Source organism: Parambassis ranga, unplaced genomic scaffold (genome assembly GCF_900634625.1).
Source record: "Parambassis ranga unplaced genomic scaffold, fParRan2.1 scaffold_33_arrow_ctg1, whole genome shotgun sequence".
NCBI lineage: Eukaryota > Metazoa > Chordata > Actinopteri > Ambassidae > Parambassis > Parambassis ranga.
Window position 1 is genome coordinate 424,240 of NW_021144803.1, and position 15,528 is coordinate 439,767.

Genomic DNA, 15,528 nt, shown 5'->3' on the forward strand with positions numbered 1-15,528 from the left:
TTGATGCCCTCATGTGTGAAGGTGATGTTTGGTGCTTCTAAAATCTTGCTCAACCTCCTCTGTCTCAATGAGGTGAGTGTGAATGTCTCTGAGTTTACATATGCCACTACACTATGTGTTGTCAGTACATACAGCTGGTGTCCCATGACCATGTGTGCGGTTTTTTGAATTAGCTTAGCTATTCCTGCTGCGTGTTGTGTGCACTGAGGGTGTCTTTTCTCCATGTTGTCCAGGGGGGCACCGATGTACATCAGTATTACTCTCTCTCCCCCTTTTCTCTGGAACAGGATGCCATTGATGCAGGCATCCGTTCCAGAGACATCCAAATAGAAAGGTAAAGTGTAGTCAGGTGAGGCTAGTTCTGCTGCAGTGGCCAAAGATTGTTTAAGAGCAATGAATGCTTGTTCCGCGGCCTGCGTCCAATTTAGGCGAGCTGACACATTACGCATGCCATGTTCTTTGACAAGGTCTCTGAGAGGTTGTGTGAGGCCAGTGTAGTTAGCAACAAAGTTTCTACTGTAGCCAGTCAGACCGAGGAATGAGAGCATGTCCTTCACTTTATCAGGACGCGGATGATGCAAAATGGTAGATTTGTGTGAAGGCGATATGCTGACCCCCTTTTGTGAAACGATGCGTCCTAAGAAAGCAACTTGTTTCCTGACTAATTGGAGTTTAGATTTGCTGACCTTAAAACCAGCTGTGGCCAGATGTTGCAAAACAGCCTGCGTGGCATCCAGGCAGATTGCTGCCGTTGGAGCTGCGATAAGAAGGTCATCAACGTACTGAATGAGTGTAGTGTTTTCTGGGAGGGTGCAGTGACTGAGTATCTGTTTCAAAACCTGATTAAAAATACCGGGGGAGAGCGCAAAACCTTGAGGTAGCCTGGTGTAGCGATACTGTGTTCCCTGATATGTGAATGAGAAAATGTCTCTGCATTCAGGTGCCAGAGGGAGACAAAAGAAAGCATTAGCTAAATCTATGCAGGTGAACCAGCTCTGTGAAGGATCCAGTTGGGCCAATGCCACGTATGGATTCGGAACTGGTACCGTGGGGGTTGACAGTACAGCGTTAATGTCCCTCAGATCATGTGCCATGCGATATTTACCTGTCCCTTTCTTTTCTACAGGTAGGATGGGAGTATTCCAGTCTGAGTGAGAGAGTTCCAGCACGCCATTTTCAAAAAGTCCATGAGTAGTATCTGCAATGCCAGCTCCGGCTGCTGGCTTGTGTGGATACTGTGGTATCCACAAAGGGCCTGGTGTGTTAATCTGAAACGTCACAGGTTCACAGTCCACCAGACCCACGTCAGTGGGGCCGTCTGCCCATAAATGTGGTGGCAAGCTGTCAATCACAGCCTGTGCCAGAGGATGATCAGTTTTCTCTCTACCATGATGTCTAGCAAGCAGTTCATGTGCCAGAGTGACAGTGTTCATAGTTGAAACAGTTATTTTGTATGCTTTAGCAGATGGAGAATACATGATTTGAGGTAAAGGTGTGGGTTGCCAGTCTGATTGCCCCATGGCACGTTTAACCATGCCACCTAGTTCTTTGGCCTGGTGGTTTGGATGTACAGCTAATGAGACGTGGGGATGCCCTTCGTCACTCATCATGTACCAAGACATTTGTTCTGGAGTGAGGTCCACACCGGCTGCCACGCCCTCAGGTGCCACAAAAATGTCTCGGACTGTAATAGACCAGTCCTGTCCCTCTAGGGAGTGCGCAAACTTCTCATGGTACCAATCAGTTTGCTGCCTGTCATAAAATAGAGTCACATGAGGGGGGTCAGGGGGAGAAACATATGGTTCGACCTGCGCTATCCAGGGCTTCCACTGCAGGTAGGCAGAAAGGATTCCTGGGTTCTGGGGAGTTTTAGGATGTAACATGCCCCAGTAGGTGTCAGCACATGGGTCAGTCACAGGTCTCATCAGATATTGTCCGCCTGTGTCTGCAACATTACAGTGGAACATGGTGCCGTCCGGCAGTGTCACTGTCAGCCCGTCTGGGCCGCACAAAATAGATGCTCCAAACTTAATCAGCAAGTCTCTCCCCAGTATATTCAGAGGCAGAAGAGGTGAGTGTACAAAACAGTGTGAAACAGTCTGATGTCCCAACTGAGCAGTCATGGGAGTGGTTATAGGCAGAGTCTGTTTATCCCCAGAGAAGCCCATCACAGTGATAGAGTTGTTGGACAATTCCATAGAAGATGATTGAAACAGTGTAGAACAGGTGGCGCCAGTATCCACCAGAAAAGGCAGTGTCTCATCCTCTACTTGCATAGATAACATCGGGTCTGCCGTGCCGATGTAATCTGAGCTGCTCTGTGGGGTGTGTCAGTGTTGTGAGAAGTCACAATCCCACTGTTCCCAGCCGGAAACAGGAAACTGTCCAGTGAATGGAGGTCCTGGGGGGCGGGAGGAAGCCCTCCGTGGACCAGACGCTGCACGTCCTCGGGCATACTGTCCCTGTCTGTGTGGACAGTCCTTGGCCCAGTGTCCCAACTCCTCACAGTAATAGCAGCGGTCACGACTTGGGTCTCCCCTCGGCTGTCCCCTAAGTGTTCCACCCCTTCCGCGCCTGTCTCTCCATCTGCCCCTCCCTGATCCGTACCCCCTGTAGGACCCCGTAGGCTGCTGATAATCAGGAGAATAAGGTGGTGGAGGCACCCAAGGTGTCACAGGAGGTGCGTCAGAGCTTTCAGTGACAACCATGACTTTATTATTTTTATCTTTCTTTTTGTCATTGGCCTTCTGTCTGGCCTCAGTCAATTGCAGTTTCAATAATTGTGCTTGCAAATCCTGGACATCCTTACTGTCAGCTTGTGCTGCCTCTTGGGCACGTGCCAAGTGATGTACTAGATGTCTCTCCCACACACTGGAATCACACCCTGCCATGTCTGGGTTATTATCCATGGCAGTTTTTACAGTCTCAGGAACCCCGTTTAGGACGGCGGTCCTGTACCACACCCTCTGAATGCCTGGGTTACCAGGGTGGCACCCGGTGTGTTTGATCCATGTGTCTTTGCTTTGATTAAGATATTCTCTTGGACTCTGTTTGGGGTCCTATCTCAAAGTGGGAACGGCGGCTCCAGCAGGCAGAGGATATTTATGTCTTAGTGCTCTGCCTATTTCAGTGCTGACCTGAGTGAAAGGTGTGTCATCTCTCTGTCTAGTAGTGGTGGCGTCCTCCTCTATGTCCCTCACTTCTGAAGCTGTAAGACACCTAGAAATAACGGCCCGAAAATCACCTAGAGCGAGTCTGTGACCTGCTGTCAGACTGTCAAGTTGACTCAGCCACATTGCTCCACCTTCGGCCACTGGAGGTAATTTATCCACTAGTGCCTGTACATCTCCTAGTGGGAATGGACGATATTTGATCTGGTGTTCAGTTTGAATCAATGGTAACTGATAGTTGAGTGTCTGTGTATTATCATATCCTTGAGATCTAGTTGTCATGTGGTGTGTTTTGCGTCTGTGTGCTAAGTGTTCAGCTTCGTGTGTTTTCAACCACTCCTCAGTAGCCTTGGCCTGTCTCTGTAATAGTTCAAACATCTCTCCCTGCTCCGCGGACCAAACACCCTCGACCTGCATCTGAATTCCAGCTGTCCTCCCTTCCTGTGATCCATCTTTCCACACGCCTCCCACGTGAAGTGTAGCGTCTCCAAATTGGGGGTTAGCGTGTGCATCTGTGTGTGGTGTTAAGTCCTGAGCTATAGCAGCCCGCAACTCCTTTAATTCCTCCTGCAACTGTTGCACCTTGTCTATTTCTCCCTGCTTTGTGTTCACAATGTCTGGCGTCTGTATTCTGTGTGACAGCGGGGCTTCAGCTGCAACACATAGTGCTCCGTCGCAGCTCAGTTCTCTGTCCTTTCGCAGCTGGAAAGTTGAAAGGGCAGGGGCCTCTGGAGGCCCTTCACGGGTGCTAACGAGGGTAAAGCAGACACACTACTCACTTGGGACGTGTGAGAGCTGTCATCAGACCACGTCTCAGAGGAATCAGGCATGTCTGTTATGGCCAGTGTGCCTTGAGTTATTTGTAAAACTGGATATAATCCAGCAGATGAATGAGAGGATGGTGGTGCAGTAGGAGGGGGTGGTGTATACGGTGGGGGATCCTTAAGTTTTTCTGCTTTGGCATCCTGTGTTTTGGGCTTCTCGGTCATGAGGTGAGTTACACCCTGACCTATCAAAGCCCATCGCGCCCACTGAGCTCTCTTCTCCTCTGCTTTTTCCTGCTCCCTCTTAAATCTCCCTTTCTTAGACCAGCCACACTGCTCTGCACTCTTCCTGGCCTTCTCCCTCTCTGCCTTCGCTTCACCCTCCTTTCTCCAAAACTCCTTCTGTAAACAACCTCTATCTTTCATGCCACGGCCTATTTCTCCCAGCAAAATAATGACTGCCTCCCTCATCTGAGTCATCTCTTCAGATGCGGTTTTAGAGTCAAAAGCCTGATGCAGCGCTTTCTCCAAAATAATCAGTTGAGCTTCTACTGTTTTTAGTGGGCTGTTCGGACCCCACCCATCATCAACAGTGTCTCTGTTAAAATCTCCGTCCATGTCGTCAGTCATCAAAGTCTCAGTCATGTGATTACGTGAAAATTAAAACTAAAGCTTAATAATAATGTGTTATTTACAAAACTGTGCTCAGAAGAGTTAACAAAACTATGATGTTAGAAAAGTTCAGAAACTATGTTCACATCAGAAATATATACAAAAGTATGTGCACAACAAAAACACTAATCCAGTCCGTGAGTGAACCTACTTCAACAGGCCACTGCTTTACGTTTACACCGATTAAGGTTTCCAGCAGTGCTGCTGCTTCAGTTCACCTCGTCTCTGGCATTCATACACATTCCACACTCATGCTTTACCCATTTATACTGCGAGCTCGGTGTGTGTGTGTCAGTACTGTATCTTCACTTCTCTTTGTTTCTCTTTAGGGGTGCTTCATGAACTCACAGGACTTATTCTCTGGTCTTGCCGTTCAGTGTAAGAACAGCTCACAGTTATTTCATTAATTACTCTACTCTCTGATCTTGTCGTCTTTATCTCAGACGACTCACAGTTATGAGTCTCAAGAGTGCCTTTCTTTTCTAGATTCTGGCCGACTGAGAAATATGGCACGCTGTGTCCCTGGTACTCAGTCCAATGGATTCGAGACTAGCCTCTGTCCGTGACACCAGAATCTTATATATCTGTAATTTGGAAGCCTGTTGACTTACTTCAACTCCCGCCTAACTAGTGCGGTCATTGTTTCAGTTTCCAGTCTGTCCAACATGCATACCATGTGTTTTCTGCCTGGTCTTGTTCCTTTTTCTCTCTTTTTGTAGTGATTTAGGGTTCCTCAAGCCCCGGGCCTCAAACCCAGCTTTTCCGGCCCCTCGTCAGAGTACCGGTGGAGTCGCCACACTCAGGAATTGCTACCCCTTTTTCTCTTATTCCTCTGCAGGCATTATCCCTCTGCAGGCATTATTCCTCTGCAGGCATTATTCCTCTGCAGGCATTATTCCTCTGCAGGCATCATTTACTTATCTCTTAAACAGCTGTAATCATTCACTCATTTACCGTAGTCATATACATTCACTTACGGTTATTTCACTGTAGTCATATTCATTCACTTACAGTTAAATTCATTCAGTCAATGTTCTTTTTGCTTTTACAGACAGATTACTACTAAGACTCGGGACACGTTACATTTTAGAGTAGTCAATGCAGATATAAAAGGTCTGCTTACCTTATTGTTGCCGGCACGTGTCCTCTGTCTGTTCGTAATCGGCCCTTGTGTTCAATTGACGGATCTGAGGATGATTTTTGCCCTTTGATCCCCAGGACGAGCCCCCAATTGTTGTGACCTAATCTGGTCACCCCGGATTCCCAGACTCCGTCCCCGAAGCACAGAACATTGAATGAAAACCAGTACTGATCAGTTTCAGTTTCGCCTTTATAAAGGGAGAATGCACAGCTCAATACAGACCCCTCGATCTGCTCCTGCAGCTGACCATTTGCATTCTGTCCGTCCCATGCATTAGGCTCGTTTTATTAATCTCACAACAAGGTGTGGTTACATTTACATAGAAAGGCATAAAAGGTAATGTTTTTCAGTGAAACATGCATATTCAATAATCACAAGGTGGAAGGCGTATACGAAACTAAAAGACATTGAAGTTCTCCCACTCACATCTCAGATGTGAGGGTGTGTGTGTATTTCACAGATCCTCCTGTTACGGCCTTGAGTATATCTTGTCTCTTTGGTTACATCTCTGGGTCAACTAGGGGTTTGCAGTTCGAATATCTAAACACATCATTAAACATCAGAATGCTTTATGACCTCAGCCAGAGGTCTGGATCTATGCACAACCATACACTTTTACCATATATGCAGACAGACATATATTTTGACCAAGTTTAACCATATATTTCCACACTCTCTTATTTCAGAGAGGGAGGTAGGTAGGTCTGTGGAGCTGCAGCTGGTTTTCACTGCCACACAGGCCAGACAGGAGGGAGGTGCAGCTGATCTGGACAGAGCGTCAGGCACAATGTTGTGTAGTCCTTTCCGGTACTGTACTTTGAAGTGGAATTGTTGTAACCGTAAAATCCACCGAGTGAGCCTGGAAGAGGTTTTGGGGCAGTTAAAGGCCCATGTCAAAGCCGCATGGTCAGTGTATACTGTGAAGTCTACTCCTTCCAAATAGTGCCTCCATTTTTCCACAGCCCAAACCACTGCAAGGCATTCTTTCTCTGAGGTGGAATAATGGCATTCCGCTCCTCTCAGGACTCTGGAAGCGAAAGCAATCACCCGCTCACTTCCTCCAGTAATCTGTACGAGTACAGCCCCCAGTCCCACGTCACTAGCATCAGTGTGTACCTCGAAAGGTATGGTATAATCAGGTTGTGTTAGGATAGGAGCCTTCATCAGGGCTTCCTTCAGATGCTCGAAACTCTCTTGGCATTCTTTTGACCACACCCACTCTACTCCTTTTCGAGTCAGACGGTTCAGTGGAGCTGCCAGGTCTGCAAAATGGTCAATAAACTTGTGGTACCACCCAACCATCCCCAGAAAGCATTGCAGGGACTTGACATTGGTGGGTGGTGGATAGGCAGTAACTGCCAGTGTCTTTTCAGGATCAACCTGTACTCCTTTTCCTGACACAACATGTCCGAGGAATTTCAGTTCTTTTTGGAAAAAGTGACATTTCTTTAGGTTGAGGGACAGGTTGGCCAGGTGGATCTTTTTGAATACATCATTTAAATCCTTTTGGTGCTGCTCCGGAGTCGGGGAGAACACAATGACGTCATCGATGTAAACGCAGCATATTTTCCCTCTCAGCTCACCCAGAACTTTTTCCATAAGCCTCTGAAACGTGGCTCCTGCGTTCTTTAGTCCAAACGGCATGGCGGTGAACTGAAATAGGCCATCAGGAGTGATGACGGCTGTTTTGACCTTACTATCTTCCTCCATGGCCACCTGCCAGTATCCAGACTTCAAGTCCAGGGTGCTAAAGACAGTAGCCCCGTGCATAGATTCCAAAAGGTCATGGATGAGAGGCATGGGGTAAGCATCAAGGGGTGTCTTAGCGTTGAGCCGACGATAGTCCACACAAAACCTTAGAGATCCGTCAGGTTTGGGGACCAGGACTACTGGTGCTCCCCAGGCAGACTGAGAGGGTTCAAGTACCCCTTCCGCCAACATTTTTTCCACATGTTCAGCAATAATTTTCCTTTTATGCGGTGACACTCTATATGCCTTACACCTCACCGGGACCTCATCTGAGGTGAAGATTTTATGTTTCTCCACTGTGGTCCGACCCAGTTTCCCAGTACACACACTAGGCCATGCTCGGAGCAGCTCCACCACCTCCGGTGGGAGCGTTGAGGAGGGCATTATTGCCTCACAGGAGAGAGTTTGGGTCTCAGATCTAGGGGAGGGTACAGCCACATAGAGTCCGGCCTGAAAATATTGTTCACTGGATTTTAAATTACATTCCCCAGGTTGAGACAGGAAAGGATGGAATGTATAACCCCCTGGTCCCTTTACCCCATATGTATGGTCCCCGAGATTGAGAATAGTGGATGTCTTACTCATGAAATCTAAACCCAGAATGAAAGGAAAGGCTAGGTGGTCGTCAGCCATAACATATGTCTCCATAGGATACATTATTCCATGCCAGTCATATATTAGTTGGACCTGTCCTACAGCACCATGTGTTTTCCCATCAGCCAATGCGAAGTTCTGGTTCTGGCATGCCTTAATATATTCTCCCTCCCGGGTCATTTCCAACCACTGACTTTGACGCACTAAAGAATAGGTACTTGGTGTCAATGATGGCACAATGCTGCCTTCCCCTCACTTTTATGGGCACTTGCAGCAAGGACAGTGGCACTTTATTCCCTTGTTTGACAATGGTCACCACGTCAGCTGGTTTTCGAGCGGAAACCTTCTCCTGGGGCATGTTGATGAAGATTCTCAGTCATCCAGGTCATCATACGTAGAGAAGATTGAAGCAAGGCGTCTGGACTTGTAGAGTTTTCTAGAAGACGTTTCGCTGCTCATCCAAGCAGCTTCATCAGTTCTAACTGTTTGGTGGGGAAACATGGTTTATATGTGGTTACAGACCTATGTGGGTGGGTCTGGGTAAAACTTAAAAAAAAACTTACAAACAATAGCACTAAATGTTTCCATACTTACCTGTGATGTTCTGGCTGACTGGGCCAGGTGTGTCTAACGACTGGCTAACGACTATGAAACTGCCGGAGGGGGACTGGTTGACAGCCCTTTGTTCTTGCTGTGAGCAGTGTTAATTTTGGCAGCAATTTTGGATTTAGTTTTTATTTTAGTCTTGTGACTAAAATGTCATTTGATTTTAGTCACGTTTTAGTCATCAACATTTTTAAAGTTTTAGTCTAGTTTTAGTCGACTAAATATCAAATAATTTTAGTCGACTAAATCTGCCGTGGATTTAGTCGACTAAAATTCTATGATATATATTTTTCATGAAATATTTAAGGTTTGATTGTGCAATAAAAACAGGCACAGCTTTAACTTGTTATTTGAAACAAACATCTCTGTATTTAATTGCTATGACCTTTTCACAAAAGCAGCAGTGAACAGTGAGCTGCTCTCCCTGAATACACTGTTCAGTCATGACCTTCTTCATGAATCCTCCATAACTACAGCAAAACACTTCAGTGACAGCTTAGAAACAGGTCGCATGCTGTAAAACCATCAGCAGCGGTGTCTTCATTTATAGATTTTGTCACGTGTATCTTTGAACGGAAGTTAAGATGACTCGTCTGCAAATGTCGCTTCAGGTTTATTGTTTTTACCGCTGATAGTCGCTCCACACGGTTTGTAAACCGTCTTGATTGTCTTGAAATTAAACGTGTCTGTGTGTCTGTTCTCCTGTTTTGTGTGACCATGCATGAGGACGCCTTCTTCCAGCATCGCGGCGCAACGTCCTTACACAGAGAGAGCACTTCTGATTGGCTCTCTGCCGCCGTCTCCTGATTCGTCCCTCCCTTTCCACAAACAAAATTTGCTCTGATTGGATCTCGTCTCCATCAATAATTTCGTCTCGTTTTTATTCGTTGGCGAAAGTGTCAATCCATTTCGTCTTCGTTTTTGGCACCGTGCGTTAGTTTTTATTTAGTTATCGTCTCGTTTTTATCAGCAAAAAAAGGTCGTTAACGAAAACTATGACGAAAATGATTCGTCAACAAAATTAACACTGGCTGTGAGTATGTGTAAACTTCCTGGGAATGGATGGAATCACTGCATTGTATGTGGTAGAAAGATGATGTCTGAGGCCACCACCTCTGTTAAGGGAAGGTTTTTCCAGCTTAACATAGATGCTTCCTTGACTCCTCTTTCAAACCACCTTTCCTCCCTGTCTAAAATGTGAACATTGTTGTCCTCAATGGAGTGTCCTTTCTCTTTGAGGTGGAGGTGAACAGCTGAGTGTTGTCCTGAGGAGGTGGCCTATCACCTGACAGGACTGATTCTGGTGTCAGCACATGTTGCTTTAATCTACAAAGTGAAATTGTTATTTGCTGCCAGTCATACACTCTCAGACTCTGGATTCCACTACAGGACAATGTGGACCTCATGACAGTGTTGTATGGAAAGCCAGTTCAGTTCATTTCAGGCAAAACGTTGCACTAGTTAACTAGTGAATGCATTTAGACCTGGTTAGTGTTGGGTGTATGTGCTTCAGGGATGTTATTTTAGATATGTTGTTTGTATTCATGTTAGTAAACTTGATTAGTTTTTGTGTTGTGTCTCCTTTCAATTGGCTGTTGGCAACATGTGTTTGCTTACCTTTCAGAGGAAGAAAACTTCTGAAAGCAATATGGCGCCCTGCACAAACGTCTCTCAGCAACTACGGTGTCACTGAAGAAAAGTGCAGCATGTGAGCTGTCACTCCAACCAAACCAACCGTGCCTCTGCACCACCTGCTGGCCAACCGGAACAGACTTACATGTATATCTGCATATCTTATGGTTGTTCTGTATCATCTTTATTTTTACTTTATCTATTGTTATGCTGCTGCAATGACTTCATGTTCCTCTGGGGTCAGTATCATCCTATCTGGTGGTAAAAGTCTTTCTCCCCGTCAGGGAATCGAACCCCGGTCTTCCGCGTGACAGGCAGAGATACTATCCACTATACTAACGAGGAATGCTGACAACCACCAGCTGGGGTGTGATGGAGTGGCTACGTGCACCCAGACACACACACCCATGGCAGGTTTATTTAGTCCATGTTCAGGCAAACAAACAACAGACAATATTTGTCCGTGCTGTCTCTTAGAAACGCTCATTAGATGCTGCTCTATCAAACTTGTATTCAGAATTCGCATATAATCGCATATTGTGCAGACTCAGAAAAACCTCATTAATCCCTGCAGAGATGCTGCTTTGTTCAGTCACTCAACATCATAAATTATACTGGATAGTATGAGAGATTGGATTGATTTCTCATGTTCACAGTCCTCCCAACATCAACAGACAAGTGCCTCATAATGCACCTGTAAGGGCTACTGCTGTAATAAAAGGAATGGAGCAAAAATGTGACATGCATCTTACACACACACATATTATAATACAATAGGCATATTTTATAAATGCTGTTGCCCAGAACATATACATTGGTTTGTGGTGAAACGGTACCCTAGCTTCTATATCGTATGCTCACTCAGCTGTAGTTCCTCCTCTCAGTTCCATTGCAGTGTATTATTTTGTGTCTGTCTCCTTCATATTTCATTTCCACTGTGTTTGGGGACTGCCAGGTGTGAATGCCTGTTTTTTCCCATCTGCTGGCGTTGTATGTTACTAACAGTGTTGGGAAGAATACTTTTAAAAAGTATTCAGTTACTGAATACAGATTACAGGCCCTACAACTTAACATTACTCAGTCTAAGTAACGTATTCTGAATACTTGGATTACTCACACATTGAGTTGTGTAGCATGTATATGATCTCTACAAATCTGGATGTATTGAGTTGGACTAGTGGCTCAGAAGTGTAGGAGCAGCTCTGGGAGTCATACTGCAGTTCAATAATAAACAGTGTTTCAATTGTCCATGCTTGTAAACACACTGGTGGCCCTGATGCTAGGTGCACAGGAAACAAAGGGGGAAGGAAGATCCCCAAAAATAATTTAAATCAATCGTGTGTAGGCAATGGGGGGGGGGGGCACACGCAGCGAGGGGACAAAAGTTCAAAATAAAGGGGGCTGCAGGAGCCTCCTAGCACTCCTCCAACCAGGAGAGATCTGGGCCAGATCCAGACGTTGAGCTGAATCGAAGCTGAATTTATTTTATCAGTGTTATGACCCGCTCGTTCTGATCACAACAATAGTCGGACACACGCTATTAAATTAAATAAAGCAATTCATTTATTTGACCAAAACAAAACAACCAAAACGAACACTGAGACGGCCGAGCACACAGGAGGCAGGTGGTGAATGCAGGAGAAGAGAAGAGACTGCAGTGCAGGATCAGGTGGAGCTAAATACTTCATTCAGAACCATTGACAGTAAAAACTATGGACAGAGCCTCCGTGACGTCACCCGTTTGTTTCTGAAGAGCCGTTTTGAGGCTCGGTGGGAGGTTCCGGGACGTGATGACCGCCGCCATGTTGACAGCGTCACGTCCGCCAAAACTTTCAAATATGGACAAAGAGGGGGGGGGCACGAGCGGGGTTTAGGGGGGCAGGCGATCGTGGGAGCAGGAAACTCACGCTGTGATACGGCAACTGTCTGTCACTCAAGCGGCAACGCCCATAATTATGCGTAATTTTAAATCCGAATACAATTGAAACGAGTGAGTTGTAAAAAAATTCACCCCCCCTACAATTGACACTAGAAGTTTCTGCTGTGAAATCGGCCATTTTAACATGGGAGTCTATGGGAAATTACTCGCTTTTGGAGCCAACCCCCAGCTGTTGCAGCGTGAATTACAAGTTTTGACACTTCCACATGGGCTTCCACTTTGAGCCCCGAAGGCTGCCGCTTGTTCAGAACACTGGCCAGGTGTTCTGCCTCTGCAATCAACACAGCTCCACCCTGATGGAACCCTGCAACCAGAGTGGAACAAACACAACAAGCACTAGGCCCTGTGGCCGTCACAATCATGTATATATCTTTCCTAACTTATCCTTTGCTGTCTGTAAATGTCTCCACACATGAAGACTTTGGTAGTTGGCTCCTATAGATCGACATTCAGTACATTTAATTTGAAGAGACAACAGTTTGTACAGGACCTGCCAAGAAAACTTTATGTGACAAACACACTAGACCACGTGGCCTAATGGATAAGGCGTCTGACTTCGGATCAGAAGATTGAGGGTTCGAGTCCCTTCGTGGTTGCGGTTTTATACAGGTATGAAACTTCTTCACCAACCTCTATCTGTGGTTTATCTGCAACTCACTTCCACTGCTAGAACCTTTAGTGGGTCTACTACTACACTACTACGCCAGTTTGGAGTCGCCCTCAGAACCTAAGACCCTCCTCCTCCTCTCCTGATAACTGTCTGTCTTGATGGGTTCCCTCAGTGTGCAGGGGTGATGGATGGGAGTCATATTCCCATTATTGCTCCCGAGGATAACCATGCTGACTATTTTTTATTTATTCAACATCTGTCCAGTCAGCAGTCTTCCCCATGATTGTGTCTGCTTTGCAGGTGTTTTGAGTTCATCATCTGATCACAGTGTGACATCATTAGTTTATAATATTGAACTTTTCCACAATATTCTCATTTATGGAGATGCACCTGTACATGGTGGCTGATTACGATAACAAACTAATGAAGTGCTGTGAAAATGAGTCAAATATAAAAACATGAGACAGTGGGGACCTTGGGTGTCTCCTTCAGCCACAGACATTTGTCCAGACAGGGGTCAGACTGTATAACATCAGTCCATCTGTACTCTAACCTCTGTACTTTATCACCATGTTTACACACAGTGACACTGATGGGGAAACAGTACAGTGTTTTTTCTCTTAGTGCAATAACATCCTCACCTACAGTGTAATACTCAAGAGTTTTTCATGATATCATAACAGGACATAATACATCTCTGTACATTTCTCATCTGTATATCTGCATATCTTATGGTTGCTCTGTACATAGTCTTTATTTCTACTTTATCTATTGTTATGCCTATGGCCTTGTTTTCATGCTGCTGTAATGGAATGGAAGGAACGCTGACAACCAACATAGGTCATAGCAGCAGTCACCTGGTGCGGTCATGTATCAGCTGGGGTGTGACGCAGTGGCTCCGTCAGTAACTATGGGCAGTGTGTACGCACCCAGACACACATCATTGGAAGCCAGCTTTAATGAGAGGTGAGGGTTGCAAAAGTCAGAACAAGAGCGTGTTGACAGAAATCTAAACTCTAAAGGAGAAGGTTGCCATGTTAGAAAACGAACGAGACTTTCTGCAGAAAACCATGACCATGACATCCACTGGTAGGTCATCGGTTCTTTGAACTCAAACGTTTGAACTAGTGCCGTCACATGATTAAAATTTTAATCACATTAATCACTGCGTTGCTGTATATTTACTGTGAACAAATATCACTCATTTGTTTAACCTATACTCATTGGATGAACTCAATTAAATCAAGTTTTTCCATCCAATAAATGCAGCAGAAATAGAAACAGTAAGGTGCATAACATTCCTCCAGGACATAAACCTTTGCATTTCAATATACCAAATTAAGTTGGATGAAACTCCCACATCGCTGGGCTCCTGTCTTCAGAACGTGTCAGCTGTCCTCCTATAGGGTTGAAAAACACAAACACACAACTCATGTTGATCCTGAGCATCACATAAACATGTCAATCTTTCATTAATATTGAAGTTCCTCCTTTGTTCTGGGAAACTTACAGAAGCTTCTTTGAGAAGTGGTTCAGCTGGGCCATGAACTTCAATGCAGCGGCTTCATTCAGTCATCATTCACCTTTCCCTCTGGGGATTAATACAGTATCTAAAAAAAAAAAAAAAAAAAAAAAACAGTAGTAGTACAAACAGTATTGTTAGTTGTAGTTACTCTCACACAGACTTGAATAGCTATAAAGAAATGTGAGTTTTCATTTTACATTCATTAATTACCATGGACAAGTAAAAATGTGATTTAGTAGTAGCATAATCCATGTATTAAAGTACATCTGCATGTAGGCGGTGTATGTGTATGATAAGCTGCAGATGCATAAAAGTACCTGGTTCCAAACTGCACTCTGCACACTTCCACATACAGCATCCTGTAAGTCAGAAAAGAGTCAGATCTCATTGACCAAATAAAAAGATGCTGTAATTGATTACCAAGTATATAATTATCTACAGTCATTAAGAGCATAAGATGAGATTATATATTAGAGGTATGCATATAATAAATATGTTAAAGGTGTTATGCTGCAGCAGCCACTCCCAAATTTCACAATGAAATTTCAAATCTAAAAATCCTCTGAGGTCCACCCAAAACTTTAATCTAAAATCTCAACTCGTTTTAATCAAATATCATTTAATAGGTATTTTTTAGGTTGAGTTGGACCAACATCGAAAAATCATGTTGGTCCAACTCAAATACATCACATTGAGTTGGGGCTACCCAAATTTATTGGATGGAAAAGTCTCCCACAATTTAACTGAGTTCATCCAATGAGTTCTTTGTATTTTATTTTTATCTATAGCGCCAGATCACAACAGAAGTCATTTAATGGTCCCTTACTATAGAACACATTTATACCTTTTCCTTTTACTAAACAAAGTCATTTCAGCACGTTTACAGGTCTCCCCTGCTCTGTGTCGTACAGCGCAGTTCCAGCCTGATGCGCAGGGGAGCAGGCACCCACCAGCAGACAAAAAAATATATAAAAAATAAAATATATCGCGAAAATATGCCGACTGCTTCACTTCAATAAATCACGACTGTATTGTTTCACATTAACTACACTTAAGCACTGGCTGTACCCCTGCATACAAGTGCTGCTTAGGCTAACACAGAGCGTTAGCTCTGGGCTAACGTTAG

The 15,528-nt window shown here is 44.9% G+C and overlaps 1 non-coding gene across 1 annotated transcript; it reads left to right on the top strand.

The window, feature by feature from the left end:
* Window positions 1–12,790: 12,790 nt before the first annotated feature.
* trnar-ucg (transfer RNA arginine (anticodon UCG)) lies at window positions 12,791–12,863 on the top strand. The gene has a single exon. It is a non-coding gene; the product is annotated as a tRNA-Arg (tRNA).
* The last annotated feature ends 2,665 nt before the right edge of the window (window positions 12,864–15,528 follow it).